The following is a 16,204-nucleotide window of genomic DNA, read 5'->3' on the forward strand; positions in this document are numbered from 1 at the left end:
TTGAATAAATAAATTAATAAAAAAAAAGAAATACATACAGAGATAGGTATACATGTTCTAGAGTAGGGAGATAACTTCCACCCCTGAGTGCATATCCTATCACTCAAGCAGACCCAAGTTCAAGCCACATGAGAATGCCACAGTAGCAGATGAAGCACTGCAGGTGGTACAACAGTGCTGTCCCTGGCCCCTCTGTCCCCCTCTTTCTCTGATGTAAAAGAAAAAAGTTGCCTGGAAGTGATGTAATCAAGCATTCATAAGGTCCTAGCACTGTCATAAATAAAATGAAAATACAGGAGTGTGGAGGTGGCACACTTGGCTGAGTGCACATGTTAACAGTAGTACTCAAGGACTAAGGTCCAAGACCCCAGTCCTCACCTGCAGGGGGAAGCATCATGAGTGATAAAACAATGTACAGATATGTCTCTCCATTTCTATTTCCCCATACCTCTTGATTTCTCTCTGTCTCTATCTGATACATAGCAAATAAAATATCAAAAAACGAATAAGTAATTTTTAGATTTATGTTTTTTATTTAGTAATCTATCGAGAAATACACAGAGGGATAAAGATCCAAAGCATCATTTTGGAACACACAATGGCTGAGTCTGAATTCAAGAACACATGCTAGTGATTACAACATTTTGTCCACTTCGCTACCTCCCAAGATGCTAAAGATGTTTCCGTTCAAACAAGTTAGTAAAGAAGAGTGTGCCCTGCCTGAGACCTGAAAGAAATCTGTACATAGATTTGGAGGTCTAACCATGCACAGAGAAGCTTTCTAAAATTGGCTTAATGCTGAATATAAGATGGTCAGTGAACTTTCTCCAATAATGGTGCCTCCAGAAAATGATAGGGAAGGAACATTAACCATCTTCATTCCAATGTCTTTTACATGAAGTATGGGAGATAACGTTATGGCTGAGGCATACTACTATGCTTCCAGAACATCTTAATAAAATCTTTTGTTCAAAGGAAACTGAAGTACACTGTTTCAGATAAAAAGTACAGCGTCTTGTCACCCAAAGAGCAGAATAACTCATACTCCCCTGATCGCTCATGGGACACAGCCTGCAAAACCTTTTGAGAAGGCAATGCCATTAATATGTCTGCATAGCTTCAGAGTGCAGAGTAACCTTGGACAAGTCACATACTCTCAATTGTGCAACCAAAGGTGGCTGTGAAGACACATTTATTCTGTATCCACAAGGGTCCTGTCAAACTGTTTGTCATAGTCAGTGCTGGGGAATGAGCTTAGACAGGAGAGAGATGTTCTTTATAACATTTCCATTAAAACATCCCATTGTTGTTTTTTTTTTTAATTTTTTATTTTATTTATTTATTCCCTTTTGTTGCCCTTGTTTTATTGTTGTAGTTATTATTGTCGTCATTGTTGGATAGGACAGAGAGAAACGGAGAGAGGAAGGGAAGACAGAGAGGGGGAGAGAAAGATAGACACCTGCAGACCTGCTTCACCGCCTGTGAAGCGACTCCCCCGCAGGTGGGGAGCCGGGGTTCGAACCAGGATCCTTATGCCGGTCCTTGTGCTTTGCGCCACCTGCACTTAACCCGCTGCGCTACAGCCCGACTCCCCCATTTTTTTTTTATAACATCCCTGAAATGTTTGATTTTACTATAGGAAGCTTGTATTTCTATTTTTTTTTATTCTTTTTTTTAACATTTATTTATTTTCCCTTTTTGTTGCCCTTGTTGTTATTGCTGTAGTTGTTGTTGGATAGGACAGAGAGAAATGAAGAGGAGGGGAAGACAGAGATGGGGAAAGAAAGAGAGACACCTGCAGACCTGCTTCACCACCTGTGAAGCAATGGCCCTGCAGGTGGGGAGCCAGAGGCTCAAACTGGGATCCTTAAGTGGGTCCTTGCACTTCGCGCCACCTGAGCTTAACCCGCTCCCGACTCCCCGCTTGTATTTCTTTTGTTAAAATGCAAGACTAAGGTTAAATATTCATAAAACTTTTGGCTCCCTTATCATAAATGAGACATCCATAGGTGAAACTGAACCACTTTATCTTACCAGAAAAAAAAAAAAAAATAGTCATCTCCAAATGGATCAAGGACCTGGATGTTAGACCAGAAACTATCAAACACTTAGAGGAAAACATTGGTGGAACACTCTCAAGGACATCTTTAATGATACAAACCCAATTGCAAGGAAAACTAAAACAAAGACAAATCAATGGGACCACATCAAATTGAAAAGCCTCTGAACAGCCAAAGAAACCATCTCCCAAACAAAGAGACCTCTCACAGAATGGCAAATGATCTTCACGTGCCATACATCAGCCAAGAGACTAATAACCAAAATGTATAAAGAACTCACCAAACTCAGCATCAAAAAAGCAAATGAACCCATCCAAAAATGAGCAGAGGATATGAACAGAATATTCACTACAGAAGAGATCCAAAAGGCTTACAGATACATGAAAAATTGGTCCAGGTCACTGAATGTCAGAGAAATGCAAATAAAGACAACACTGAGGTACCACCTCACTCCTGTGAGAATGGCATATATCAAAAAGAACATCAGCAACAAATGCTGAAGAGGTCGTAGGGACAAGGAACCCTTCTGCACTGCTGCTGGGAATGTAAATTGGTTCAACCTCTGTGGAGAGCAGTCTGGAGAACCCTCACAAGGCTAGAAATAGACCTCCCATATGACCCAGTAATTCCTCTCCTAGAGATATATCCTAAGGACTCCATAACACCCAACCAAAAAAATATTTGTAAACCTATGTTCATAGCAGCACAATTTATAATAACTAAAACCTGGAAGCAACCCAGGTTCCCAACAACAGATAAATGGCTGAGAAAGAGTACTATGCAGCTATTAAGAGCAATGAACCCACCTTCTCTGACCCAACTTGGATGGAGCTAGAAAAAATTATGTTAAGTGAGCTAAGTCAGAAAAACAAAGACGAGTATGGGACTAGTTCTCATAAACAGAAGTTGAGAAAGAAGAATCGAAAGAGAGGCTCAAAGCAGAATCTCAGAGTTTGTAGTATGGAACCAGAGTAAAAATCTCTCCGTGGAGGATGAGGGTAGATGTTCAACTTCATTGGGGGGAGGGGTGATTGGACACAAACCTTTGGTGGTGGGAATGGTGTTAATATACACTCCCATTAACATATAGTCTCACAAATCACTATTCAATTTATATGAGAGGGGAAAAATGGATTTATTGTCTCAAACTTTTTGATGAATAGACCATAGATCCTTCAGCCTAAGCACATAAAAAGACTTCAAATTGGTAATCATATTGAATTCTAACAGTGGGCTCAAATTGTTAATACATTCCTAATAATGACTCATTCTTTTAAAATATTAAATCTCCTAAAAGCTTAGACCAGGGAGAACAGAAGCAACTGGTGGTGTTCCTTTATAAGATATAGTTATATGTAAATAGCATAAAAAGACATCAGTTATGGTGAGGTCTTGTATGCTACAGAAAATCCAAACAATGGGATTTTCAAAGTTAACCCAATTGCCAAATGATTTTGTTACAGCTGTAACTATTCATTGCCTTCTTAAAACTCTAAGACTGCAGGAACTCTTTCTCTATAAAACTCCTATTTCTTTCAGTCCTGACACTTCTAGGATGGGGCTCACTTTCCTGCATGCTTCTCCTAAGTCATACCAACTGATAATTCATCTGCTGATTCCAACCCAATCAATGCAACCAGTACAACCTTGGCATGTTTCACTTTGAACTGTGTCCAGATAAGTCAGGCATAGAATGTCAACCCTTCAGCTTCATTACTCTGCTGAGACCTTTCCTAGCTCATAGGACTCCTTAATTCCATTTTGTGTGATACATTTCTTAACAAACCTCAACACCTAGATATAGACCAGGATCCATAATATAGGGCATATGCACATGTATCCATAAGTTGGGGGAAAACATAGACCTTAAAGCCAAAGTGCACAGTAGTTTTCAGTGAGTCAATAAATGCAGCAAGCAAGCAGAAAGACTTAAAAAGAGACCATAAGATACCTAATCAAATAGTTTCTACTTAAACCTAGATACCTTCCTCACCTATGTCCTATTACACTTCTCTCAATCGCTCCAAAATTAACCTTGTCAGACAAAGTAAGGACTACAAAAGCTGAATAAAGGCAAGAGATTGGCACACTTTAATGATAACTCTTTAGTCAATACCAGTCCACCCCATCACCTGGAGCTCCAGTCAGGGAGTCTTGGGATTCCTATACAGACATGATGGGTCTAGACCTCTAACAGATCCCTCTTAGCACTGTCACTAGTCATCTCCACCAGGAACAACATAATGGACCCCTCTGTGGGCCCCAATAGGTCCTTGCCCTCATTATGGATCAATGTTACATTCTCCAAAGGGAGGTTGGACAACATACTCCACCTACTACTCAAGGATAATGGGTCCTGAAATTAGTGCAGCCTGGAATGTTCCTAGCTATGACCACAGATTGTGAGCTCAGACCTACAGGGATGCAGAGGTTACATAGGCTCATGTGCTATGGGCCCCAGATAAAATAGATGGGGTTTACAGTTAACAAATTTATATATTTTTCCCATATGTGGGAGCTACTCTCTTCCCTGGTCCAGCTTTCTAGGCCTTTCTCCAACTATGACACCATCTCCCCAGACAATAACTTAGGTCACCTGCATACTGGATGTCAGGTTTAGGCGAAAACTAGAAGGATAATGGGCCCCTTGATCCTTCTCTATTTTAGGTATATTCTTTATGAAATCCTTTATAAAGAATATACCTAAAATAGACCTAATAGCTTTTTCCAAAATGAAGACCCCAAATCTTCATCTACAATAGTCTTGTCCTTAGGTTCATGATTAGCCAACAATTTGCTCTGCTTTCTATCTTAACTCTTTTTCAGCCACCAGGTTCCAGATGACACCTTGATGCCAACTTGATTTCCCTGGACAAATGACCCCAACAATGTATCCTGGAGCCCCACCTCCCCATATCCCTGCCCCACTAGGGAAAGAGAGAGACAGGCTGGGAAGATGAACTAACCTGCTAACACCCATGTTCAATGGGGAAGCAATTACGGAAGCCAGACCTTCCACCTTCTGCACTTCTTAATGACCCTGGGTCCATACTCCCAGAGGGATAAAAATAGGAAATCTATCACTGAAGGGGATTGAATACAGAGTTCTGGTGGTGGGAACTGTGTGGTATTGTATTCCTCTTTTCCTATGGTCTTGTCAATATTTCCATTTTATAAATATTTTTTTAAAAAAATAAAAGCATTCTTTAAAAAGAAAAATATAGTAAGGCTGCAACTTTAAAAAAATTATCTTTATTTATTGGATAGAGACAGTCGGAATCAAGAGGGAAGGGAGAGATAAAGAAGATGAGAGACCAAGAGACATTTGCTGCATTGCTTTACCATTCATAAAGCCTTCCTTGTGCAGGTGAGGACTGGGGGCTCGAATCTGGTACCTTATGCATGTAACACATGTGCTCAAGCAGGTGCACCACCACCCAGCCCCACAGGCTGCATCTTAAGACAAGATGGGTAGTAGTGAGAAGGCAGAAAAATATGCTATGTATATATGCATATGAGGAAATATAAAAATTAAGTGGATAAAATTTAAATTTTAAAAGTATATTTGCCTGGGTGCTTTGGCTTGATAATTTTTCCCAAAGTGTAATATAGGAGATGAATTTAGATGTACATTTTTTTCTATCTCAATAGTTACATACACTTTTATGGGTCACCTTCCATTTATAGCAAATTATTCTGGTGTTCCATTCAAGATAGACATACAAAATATGCCTTAAAAAGTAAATACAGCTAAACCCATTTACTATATGACCTTGTACAGTTGATTTGTTCTTTCTGAATAGCCATTTCTTCATCTGTAATGTGGAGATACTAAAAATACCCACATAATGAGTGTTTTTAATAAAAAATGTATAAATGCTTCTATTCCAGTGAACTAGGAGCCTGGATTTTTCTATCCCCAGAGACTCAGTACAGGGTTTGGGATCACAAAAATACTGAATAATGGCCAAAAGGATTTACCTCCAGACAAAGAGAGCTTTAAATGAGCCAAGGATTTAGGTAAAGTGCTTTATTTCTCCTAGGAGCAGAGAATTACCCCCTTCCAGCTGATGTAGTGACTGATAAGAATATTTCATTGAAAAGAGATTGGAGGTTGTGATGAAGTTAATGAATAGCCATGTCTGATCACACATGTTTACATTTATAGTCATTCCTTCATTCAGTAATTATCTTGTACTGAGCACCTACTATCTGACTAGACAACTGAGATTACACAGTGGGCAAGACTGGGAAAAGTCTCCTTTTGTGGGGAGTATCTTATGCAGCCCCATCTTCCCCAGCTTCCTGAAGAACTGCTAGCTCTGGCAAAATCCACTTGATCTTAATGATATTTGAGGAAGGAATGTCATTTATGTGAAATCACAAAGCAATGGCAGAAAACCAGGACTAAAATTCAAATTCACTTACATCCACTCTAGCAGTTTGGTATATATTAGAACTTCAAAGCAGGAAAAAGGATGAGAAAGCTGGACCAGGGAAGAGAGTAGCTCCCAAATATGGGAAAGGGGTATAAATATTGTTGACTGTAAACTCCATCGATTTGATGTGATCTGGGGCCCACATTCAGGTTAGGAGCCTATGTGACCTCTGCATCCCTATAGATCTGAGCTCACATTCTTCAGTCATAAGTAGGAACGTTCCAAACTGCCCCAATATTAGGACCCATCTTCATCAGGTATAGCATAGAGTATGTTGTCCAGCCTCCCTTCAGAGGATGGAGCATTCTCTTCCCTTGTTGATCCACATTGAGGGCAATGTCCTATAGGGTCCCACAAAGAGGTCTATTTTGTTGTTCCTAATATTGATGAGCGGTAACAATTTATTCAAGGTCTAGGCCCATCATGTCTGTCTGGGAATCTCAGGACTCCCTGACTAGGGTCCCAGCTGATGGGGTAGAGCCTGGTAGTGACTAAAGAGTCATCATTAAAGTATGCTGGTCTCTTGTCCTTATTCAGCTTTTGCAGTCCTTGCTTTGATAAGGATAGCTTGGAAGTTAGTGAGGGAAGTATAATAGAAAATAGGTGAGAAGAGACTTTCAGAGGCAGGGCTACAGAGAAGCAGCAGCTGTGTTTCCTCTCCTCTCCCTAGTCAACTAGAAATACCAAAGGAGACCACCTGGGACCACAACAAGACTGGACTGGAGCAACTTCGGGAACCCACCAAATCACCAATGAATACAAACACGTGTGGCTCCTGGACAGAGAAGAGCCTAGGGAGAGACTGAGTGGCTGCTAACAGCTTGGCAGTTTGCCAGCTGAGACACCACCTCCAACCTCTTTCACAAACAAAGGGAAAGCTGAAAGGAGGAGAGGACTCCCCTGGGATTCACCAAATGTAACTATGAGTCTCCATTGCTGCTGCCCTCAGAAGCTGGAGCAGCAGAGGGGAGGCCCTGTGCTGACCCTAGGGGACAGAGAACTAACCAGGAAACTCAGAAGAGGATCCTGCCTCAGTGGCCTCAATGTGGGGCTGTGAGAGTCTCTTTGCTTAACTAATGGATTATCTCTGCCCCACCCTGCTTTATCTCTTGGTCAGGAGTCAGTGATTAAGATAAGAAGCATCCTTATAGGGAAACTTAAAGCAGGATATGACTAAATTGAAAGTAGGGCACCAAAGTAAAATCCCTGTGGTGAGGGGGAGGGTGAACATGCTACTTCCTGGGCTGGCAGGGGGTGGGGTGGGGGGGATGGGACACAATCATTTGGTGATGGGAATGGTGTTTATGAACACATCTATTAAATTATAGTCATATGAATCACTATTTAATTAATGTGAGAGGGGGGAAATTGACTATATGTCTAACAAAGGAACTTTTCAAAGCTAACCCAATTACCAAATAATGTAATGATAACAGTAACTATCCATTATCTTCTTAAACCATACAACAGCAGTAACCTCACATTTCCACTATAGAGCCTAATCTTCCCCCAGTCCTGCGACCCTAGGGCAGGGCCCACTTTCCCATATGCTTCTCCCAATTCTTTTTTTTTTTTTAATTTAAGAAAGGATTAATTAACAAAACCATAAGGTAGGAAGGGTATAACTCCACACAATTCCCACCACCCAATCTCCATAACCCACCCCCTCCCCTGATAGCTTTCCCATTCTCTAGCCCTCTGGGAGCATGGACCCAGGGTCATTGAGGGTTGCAGAAGGTAGAAGGTCTGGCGTCTGTAATTGCGTTCCCGCTGAATATGGGCATTGACTGCTCGGTCCATACTCCCAGTCTGCCTCTCTCTTTCCCTAGTAGGGTGTGTCTCTGGGGAAGCTGAGTTCCAGGACACATTGGTGGGATCTTCAATCTAGAGAAGCCTGACCAGCATCCTGGTGGCATCTGGAACCTGGTGATTGAAAAGAGAGTTAACATGCAAAGCCAAACAAATTGTTGAGCAATCATGGACCCAAAGCTTGGAATAGTGGAGAGGAAGTGTTAGGGAGGTACTCACTGAAAACTCTAGTGTACTTCTGCTTTCAGGTATATATTTTGCAGTAGTTTATGGATACATGTGAACATAAGCTCTCTCTCACAGAAACTGGTGTATATCTAGGTTATGAGACTTTGTTAGAAAGTGAACAACCTGAGATGAAATTAGAGTGTACTATAAAAGGAAAGGTCTCACCCGAGTAATGAAGCTGAAGGGTTGTCATTCCACATGTGAAGTCTCTGGATATAGTCTGAGGTGAAGCATGTTGAGGTGGCAATCGTTGCGTTGGTTAGGTTGTGACAGTGGATGCAATATTATTTGGTATGGATTGGGAGAGGCATATGGGAAAGTGAGCCCTATCCAAGGGTTCCAGGACTGGGGGAAGTAGGGGCTCTATAGTGGAGATGTGAGGTTCCTGCTGTCTTAGGGTTCAAAAAGACAATCGATAGTTCATGTTATCATCACATTATTTGTTAATTGGGTTAACTTTGAAAAGTCCTTTTGTTATGGTTTGCTGTACAGTATCCAGTATCTTGTATATAGCTGTGCTATTGGATGCTTCTAATCTACTTGGTCTAGGCTTTTGAGAGAGTCCGCATATCAAATACATAGCCTATATATTAAAAAGATTCAGTTTGTCTTTTGAGAAACTTTGAGACATACAATTGATTTTCCCCCTCTTATATTGATTAACTAGTGATTTATATGTCTACATTTTACTAGGAGTGTACATAAACACCATTCCCACCACCAAAAGACTGTGGCCCATCCCTCCCACCCACTCCCACCCCCCACTGTCCCAGGAAGCTGTATGTAAAAACCCCTCACCACAGGGTTTTTACTTTGGTGCCCTACTTACAATTTGATCAGGTCCTGATTTTAGTTTCCCTTTCAGATCTTCTAGTCAACTTCTGTTGATGAGTGGGATCATCCCATACTCATCTTTATCTTTCTGACTTAGTTCACTTGACATAATTCCTTCTAGCTGTGTCCAAGATGGGTCAGAGAAGGTGGGTTCATTGTTCTTGATAGCTGCATAGTATTCCGTTGTGTATATATACCACAGCTTTCTCAGCCACTCATCTGTTGTTGGGCACCTGGGTAGCTTCCAGGTTTTAGCTATTATGAATTGTGCTGCTATGAACATAGGAGTACACACCTCTTTTTGGTTGGGTGTTATGGAATCCTTGGGTTATAGCCCCAGGAGAGGAATTACTGGATCATATGGAAGGTCCATGTCTAGCCTTCTGACTACTCTCCACAGAGGCTGTACCAATTTACATTCCTACCAGCAATGTAAAAGGGTTCCTCTGTCCCCACATCCTCTCCAGCATTTGTTGCTGCTGTCCTTTTTGATGTATGCCATTCTTGTATACAGGAGTGAGGTGGTATCTTAGTGTTGTCTTAATTTGCATTTCTCTGACAATCAGTGACCTAGAGCAGTTTTTCACATGTTTGTTAGCCTTTTGGATCTCCTCTGTAGTGAATGTTTTGTTCATATCCTCTGCCCATTTTTGGATGGTGTCATTTTCTTTTTTGGTGCTAAGTTTGCTGAGCTCTTTATATATTTTTGTGATTAGTTTCTTGTCTGATGTATGGCATGTAAAATCTTCTCCCATTCTGTGTGGAGTCTCTCTGTTTGTTTAATAGTTTCTTTGGATGTGCAGAAGCTTTTCAATTTGATGTAGTCCCATTGGTTTGTTTCTGCTTTAGTCTTCCTTGCAATTGGGTTTGATTCATCAAAGATGTCCTTGAGGTGTAGGTGGGGCTTCTCCCAATTCTTATCAAATAATATTGCATCCGCTGATCGCAACCTAATCAACGCAATGAGTGCCACCCTAGCATGCTTTACTTCAGACTGTGTCCAGAGACTTTAGGTGTGGAACGACAACCCTTCAGCTTCATCACTCAGGTGAGACCTTTCTTTTCATAGTATTCTCTAATTCCATCTCAGGTGGTTCACTTCCTAACAAAGTCCCAAAACCTAGATATAGACCAGGTTCCAGGAGATAGAGCATATGTTCACAGGTATCCATAAACTACTGCAAAATATATACCTGAAAGCAGTACTACACTAGAGTTTGCAGTGAGTACCCCCCAACACTTCATCTCCACTATTCCAACCTTTGGGTCCATGATTCTTCAACAATTTGTTTGGCTTTGTATGTTAACTCTCTTTTCAGTCACCAGGTTCCAGATGCCATCAGGATGCCAGCCAGGCTTCCCTGGACTGAAGACCCCACCAATGCGTCCTGGAGCTCAGCTTCCCCAGAGACTCACCCTACTAGGGAAAGAGAGAGGCAGACTGGGAGTATGGATCGACCAGTCAATGCCCATCTTCAGCAGGGAAGCAATTACAGAAGCCAGACCTCCCACCTACTGCAACACACAAAGACCATGGGTCCATGCTCCCAGAGGGATAGAGAATGGGAAAGCTATTGGGGAGGGGATGGGATATGGAGATTGGGTGGCAGGAATTGTGTGGAGTTGTATCCCCCCATCCTATGATTTTGTTAATGTCTCCTTTCTTAAATAAATAAATAAATAAATAAATAAATAAATAAATAAATAAATAAAGCCTCCTTATAGTTTAAAAGCCCTCAGATGCCCATAGACTACAGGGAAGAAAAATAACAAAAGAGGCTTTTTAAGGTACTGTGCTCCAACTCAGGAATTAAAATACTATTGAAACAACTGTCAATTTCCACAACTGTGAACACTTTAATTATCTTATTTAGACACAAGTCAATCCAGGAAAGAGGGATGCATCAGTAATTTGAAAAGTACTGAGAGAAGGACCTCATAAAATACTATATAAAATGATTAAACCAACAAGAAGAAATACTGGAGAAAAGAACCAGGAAAAGACTTCAGCTAAAAGCACCCCAAAGGTTAAAGCACAAAATAACGAGTTCAAAATCCAAACACTAGTTAAGGAAATAATCACAGGAGTGAGTAAAGAGTTTGAAAGAATTGTCATCAGACTTGAAGAAACAACAAATGAGACTCTGGAAGAAAACACTAATTTCCTCAACGTTATTAGAAAGTTGAAAGCTGAAATAGCTGACTTAAGAGCACAGCTGGCTGAACAAGCTAAACCAGTATCAGACAGGGAAACAAAACAGAGAAACTCCAAAAAGCAGTAGAGGGGAGAGAGAATAGAAAAATGAGGCTGAAGACAGAATTAGCAAGATTGAGGATGAATTAGAGACAACTAAAAAAGAAGTAAGAGATCTCAAAAAGAGATTAAGAGATACTGAAAAAAACAACAGAGACCTATGGGATGACTTCAAAGGAAATAATATACACATTACAGGCTTACCAGAGGAAGAAAGAGAAGGAGAGGAAAAAAAGCATTCTTCAGGCCATAACTGCTGAGAATTTACCTAATCTAGACATCATGAAAGGCATAACTGTTCAAGAAGCCCAGAGGGTCCCAAACAGAATTAATCCAGACTTAAAGACACCAAAACACAACCTATTTAGGATGGAAAGGAATAAGGATAAATAAAGGATCCTGAAGGCTTCAAGGGAAAAACACGAGTCACCTACAGAGGAAAACCCATAAGATTAGCAGCATACTTCTCCACACAAAAAATAAAGGCCAGAAGAGAATGGCAAGATATCTATCGAGTGCTCAATGAGAAAGGCTTTCAACCAAGACTGTATCCTGCTAGACTGTCATTCAGACTAGATGGAGGTATAACACCTTCTTAGACAAGCAATAGTTGAAAGAATCAACTATCACCAAGCCTGCCCTGAAAGAAGTTCTGAAAGGTCTCCTATAAAAAGTCAGACCACCAAGAATATGCAATATATATATATATCAGAACACTATAAAAATCTACAAGAATGGCATTAAAATATCTTCAGTCTTTGATATCAATAAATGTCAGTAGCCTAAATTCACCTAATAAAAGTCACAGAGAAGGAAGACGGATCAGAAAACATAAGCCAACAGTATGCTGTCTACAGGAAAACCACCTAACTCAACAAGGCAAACACAGATTTAAAGTGAAAGGATAGAAAACTATCATACAAGCCAATGACCCACAAAAAAAAGGAAGGAACAGCTATTCTCATATCTGACACAATAAACTTTAAATAAATAAATTTTAAAAGATAGAGATGGACACTAATGCTCAGAGGATCAGTCAATTAAGATGACTTAACAATTATTAACATCTATGGACCTAATGAGAAGACATCTAAATACATCAAACATATATTGAAATAGCTACAGCAATATATTAATAGCAACACAACCACAATAGGGGACTTAAACACCGCACTCTCTCACCTTGACAGATCTTCCAGGCAGAAAATCAATAAAGACATGAGGGACGGAAGTCGGGTGGTGGAGCAGCTGGTTAAGTGCATGTGGGTCAAAGCACAAGGACTGGTGTAAGGCTCCCGGTTTGAGCCCCTGGCTCCCCGAGTAGCTTCACAGGCGGTGAAGCAGGTCTGCAGGTGTCAATCTTTCTCTCTCCTCTGTCTTCCCCTCCTCTCTCCATTTCTCTCTGTCTTATCCAACAACAAGGACATCAATAACCACAACAAGGGCAGCAAAAGGAAAAATAAATATCTTAAAAAAAAAGTCATGAGGGAGCTAGATGAGGAGATAGATAAACTAGAACTATTGACATTTTCAGAGTCAGTCATGCCAAGAAACTGGAATACACATTCTACTCAAGTCCACATGGGTCATTCTCAAGGATAAACCATATGATAGGCCACAAAGACAGCATCAGCAAATTTAAGAGCTTTAAAATAATCCCAAGCATCTTCTAAGACCACAGTGGAATTAAACTAACAGTTCACAATCAACAAAAAATTATTTAGAGTCCCAAAATGTGGAAGCTCAACAGTATATTCCTTAAGAACTACTGGGTCAAAGAGGAAATAAAGGAAGAAATCAAAATGTTTCTAGAGTTCAATGAAAATGAAGACACAAGCTATCAAAATATTTGGGACACAGCTAAGGCAGTAATGTGAGGGAAGTTCATAGGCATACAAGCACACATTAGAAAACAAGAAAAAGGGCAGGGGTAGATAGCATAATGGTTATGCAAACAGGCTCTCATGCCTGAGGCTCCAAAGTCCCAGGTTCAATCCCCCGCATCACCATAAGCCAGAGCTGAGCAGTGCTCTGGTAAAAAAAAAAAAAAAAAATGAATACATAAAAATAAAAATGCAAAAAGAAAAAAAAAGTAAAAAGAAAGGAAAGAAAGAAAACAAGAAAAAGCAAAAATTAACAGCCTGATTACACATCTTAAAGATCTAGAAGAAGAACAAAGGAACCCTAAAGCAACCAGAAGGACAGAAATCACTAAAGTTAGGGCAGAAATCAGGAACATTGAAAATAAGAAAACCATACAAAAGATCAATGAAAATAAATGTTGGTTTTTTGAAAGAGTAAACAAAATCAACAAACTTGTAGCCAGACTCACAAAACAAAAAAGGGAGAAGATCCAAATAAATCAGATCGTAAAATAAAGAGGAGATATCATATCTGACACGGCAGAAATTCAATATATTATGTGAGGCTTCTATGAAGAACTATATGCCACCAAGCTAAAAAACCTGGAAGAAATAGATTATTTTCTAGCCAACTTCCAAAATTAAGTAAAGAGGAACTAGGTAACATGAACAGGCCCATCACAGCTAATGAAATTGAAACAGTTATCAAAAACCTCCCCCAAAATAAAAGGTCTGGACCAGATGGTTTTACTAATGAATTATACAAAACCTTCAAAGAAGAACTAATACCTCTACTTTTAAAAGTCTTCCAGAAGATTGAAGACACTGCAATACTCCCTGCAAGCTTCTATGAAGCCAACATCACTTTGATATCAAAAGCAGATAGGGACACAACCAAAAAAGAAAACTACAGACCAATCGATATGATAAACATAGATGCTAAAATATTGAACAAAATTCTAGCCAACCAAATACAGCAGTATATTTAAAAGATTGTTCAGCATGACCAAGTGGGGTTTATCCCAGGCATGCAAGGTTGGTTTAATATACCTAAATCAATCAGTGAGATCCACAGCATCAATAAAACCAAGACCAAAAACCACATGGTCATATCAATAGATGCAGAGAAAGCCTTTGACAAAATATAACATCTCTTTATGACCAAAACACTACAAAAAATGGGAATAGATGGAAAATTCCTGAAGATAGTGGAGTCTATATATAGCAGACCTACAGCATACATCATACTTAATGGTGAAAAACTGGAAGCATTTCCACTCAGATCAGGTACTAGACGAGGCTGCCCACTATGACCATTACTATTCAACATAGTGTTAGAAGTTCTTGCCATAGCAATCAGGCTGGAGCAAGGAATTAAAGGCATACCGATTGGAAGAGAAGAAGACAAACTGTCTCTATTTGCAGATGACATGATAGTATACACAGAAAAACCTAAGGAATCCAGTAAAAGCTTTTGGAAATCATCAGACAATACAGTAATGTGTCAGGCTACAAAATTAACATTCAAAAGTCAGTGGCATTCCTCTATGCAAACACTAAGCTAGAAGAAATTGAAATCCAGAAATCAATTCCTTTTACTATAGCAACAAAAACAATAAAATATCTAGGAATAAACTTAACCAAAAAAGTGAAAGACTTGTATACTGAAAATTATGAGTCACTACTCAAGGAAATTGAAAAAGACACAAAGTGGAAAGATATTCCATGTTCATGGGTTGGAAGAATTAACATCATCAAAACAAATATACTACCCAGAGTCATCTACAAATTTGATGCTATCCCCATCAATATTCCAATCACATTTTTAGGTGAATAGAACAAATGCTACAAATGTTTATCTGGAACCAGAAAAAACCTAGAAATGCCAAAATGATCTTCAGAAGAAAGAACAGAGCTGGAGGCATCACACTCCCAGATCTCAAATTATATTATAGGACCATTGTCATCAAAACTACTTCGTACTGAAACATGAATAGACATCCTGACCAGTGGAATAGATTGAGAGCCCAGAAGTAAGCTCCCACACCTATGGACATCTAATCTTTGGCAAAGGTGTCCATACTATTAAATGGGAAAAGCAGAGTCTCTTCAACAAATGGTGTTGGAAAAAATGGGTTGAAATATGCAGAAGATTGAAACTGAACCACTGCATTTCACCAAACACAAAAGTAAATTCCAAGTAGATCAAGGACTTGGATGTTAGACCAGAATCTATCAGATATTTAGAGGAAAATATTGGCAGAACTCTTTTCCACAGAAATTTTTAAGGCATCTTCAATGAAAAGAATCCAATTACAAAGAAGACTAAGGCAAGTATAAACTTATGGGACTACATCAAATTAAAAAGCTTCTGCACAGCAAAAGAAACCAATACTCAAACAAAGAGACCCCTCACATAATGGGAGAAGACCTTTACATGCCGTACATTAGACAAGAGGCTAATAATCAAAATAAAGAGCTTGCCAAACTCAACAACAAAACAACAAATAACCCTATCCAAAAATTGGGGGAGGACATGGACAGAATATTAACCACAGAAGAGATCCAAAAGGTTAAGAAACACATGAAAAAATGCTCTAAGCCTTTGATTGTCAGAGAAATGCAAATAAAGACAACAATGAGATATCACTTCACTCCTGTGACAATGTCATACATCAGGAAAGGTAACAGGGGGACTGCAGGAAGATGGCGGACTGA

The 16,204-nt window shown here is 39.7% G+C and overlaps 1 protein-coding gene across 3 annotated transcripts in view; it reads right to left on the reverse strand.

Annotated features, from left to right (window-relative positions):
* ASTN2 (astrotactin 2) overlaps positions 1–16,204 on the reverse strand; it is a 1,286,255-nt gene that overhangs the window by 1,238,056 nt on the left and 31,995 nt on the right. The gene's annotated exons all lie outside the window — the stretch shown is intronic.

The sequence above is a fragment of the Erinaceus europaeus genome, chromosome 10 (genome assembly GCF_950295315.1).
Source record: "Erinaceus europaeus chromosome 10, mEriEur2.1, whole genome shotgun sequence".
In the NCBI taxonomy this organism is placed as follows: Eukaryota; Metazoa; Chordata; class Mammalia; order Eulipotyphla; family Erinaceidae; genus Erinaceus; species Erinaceus europaeus.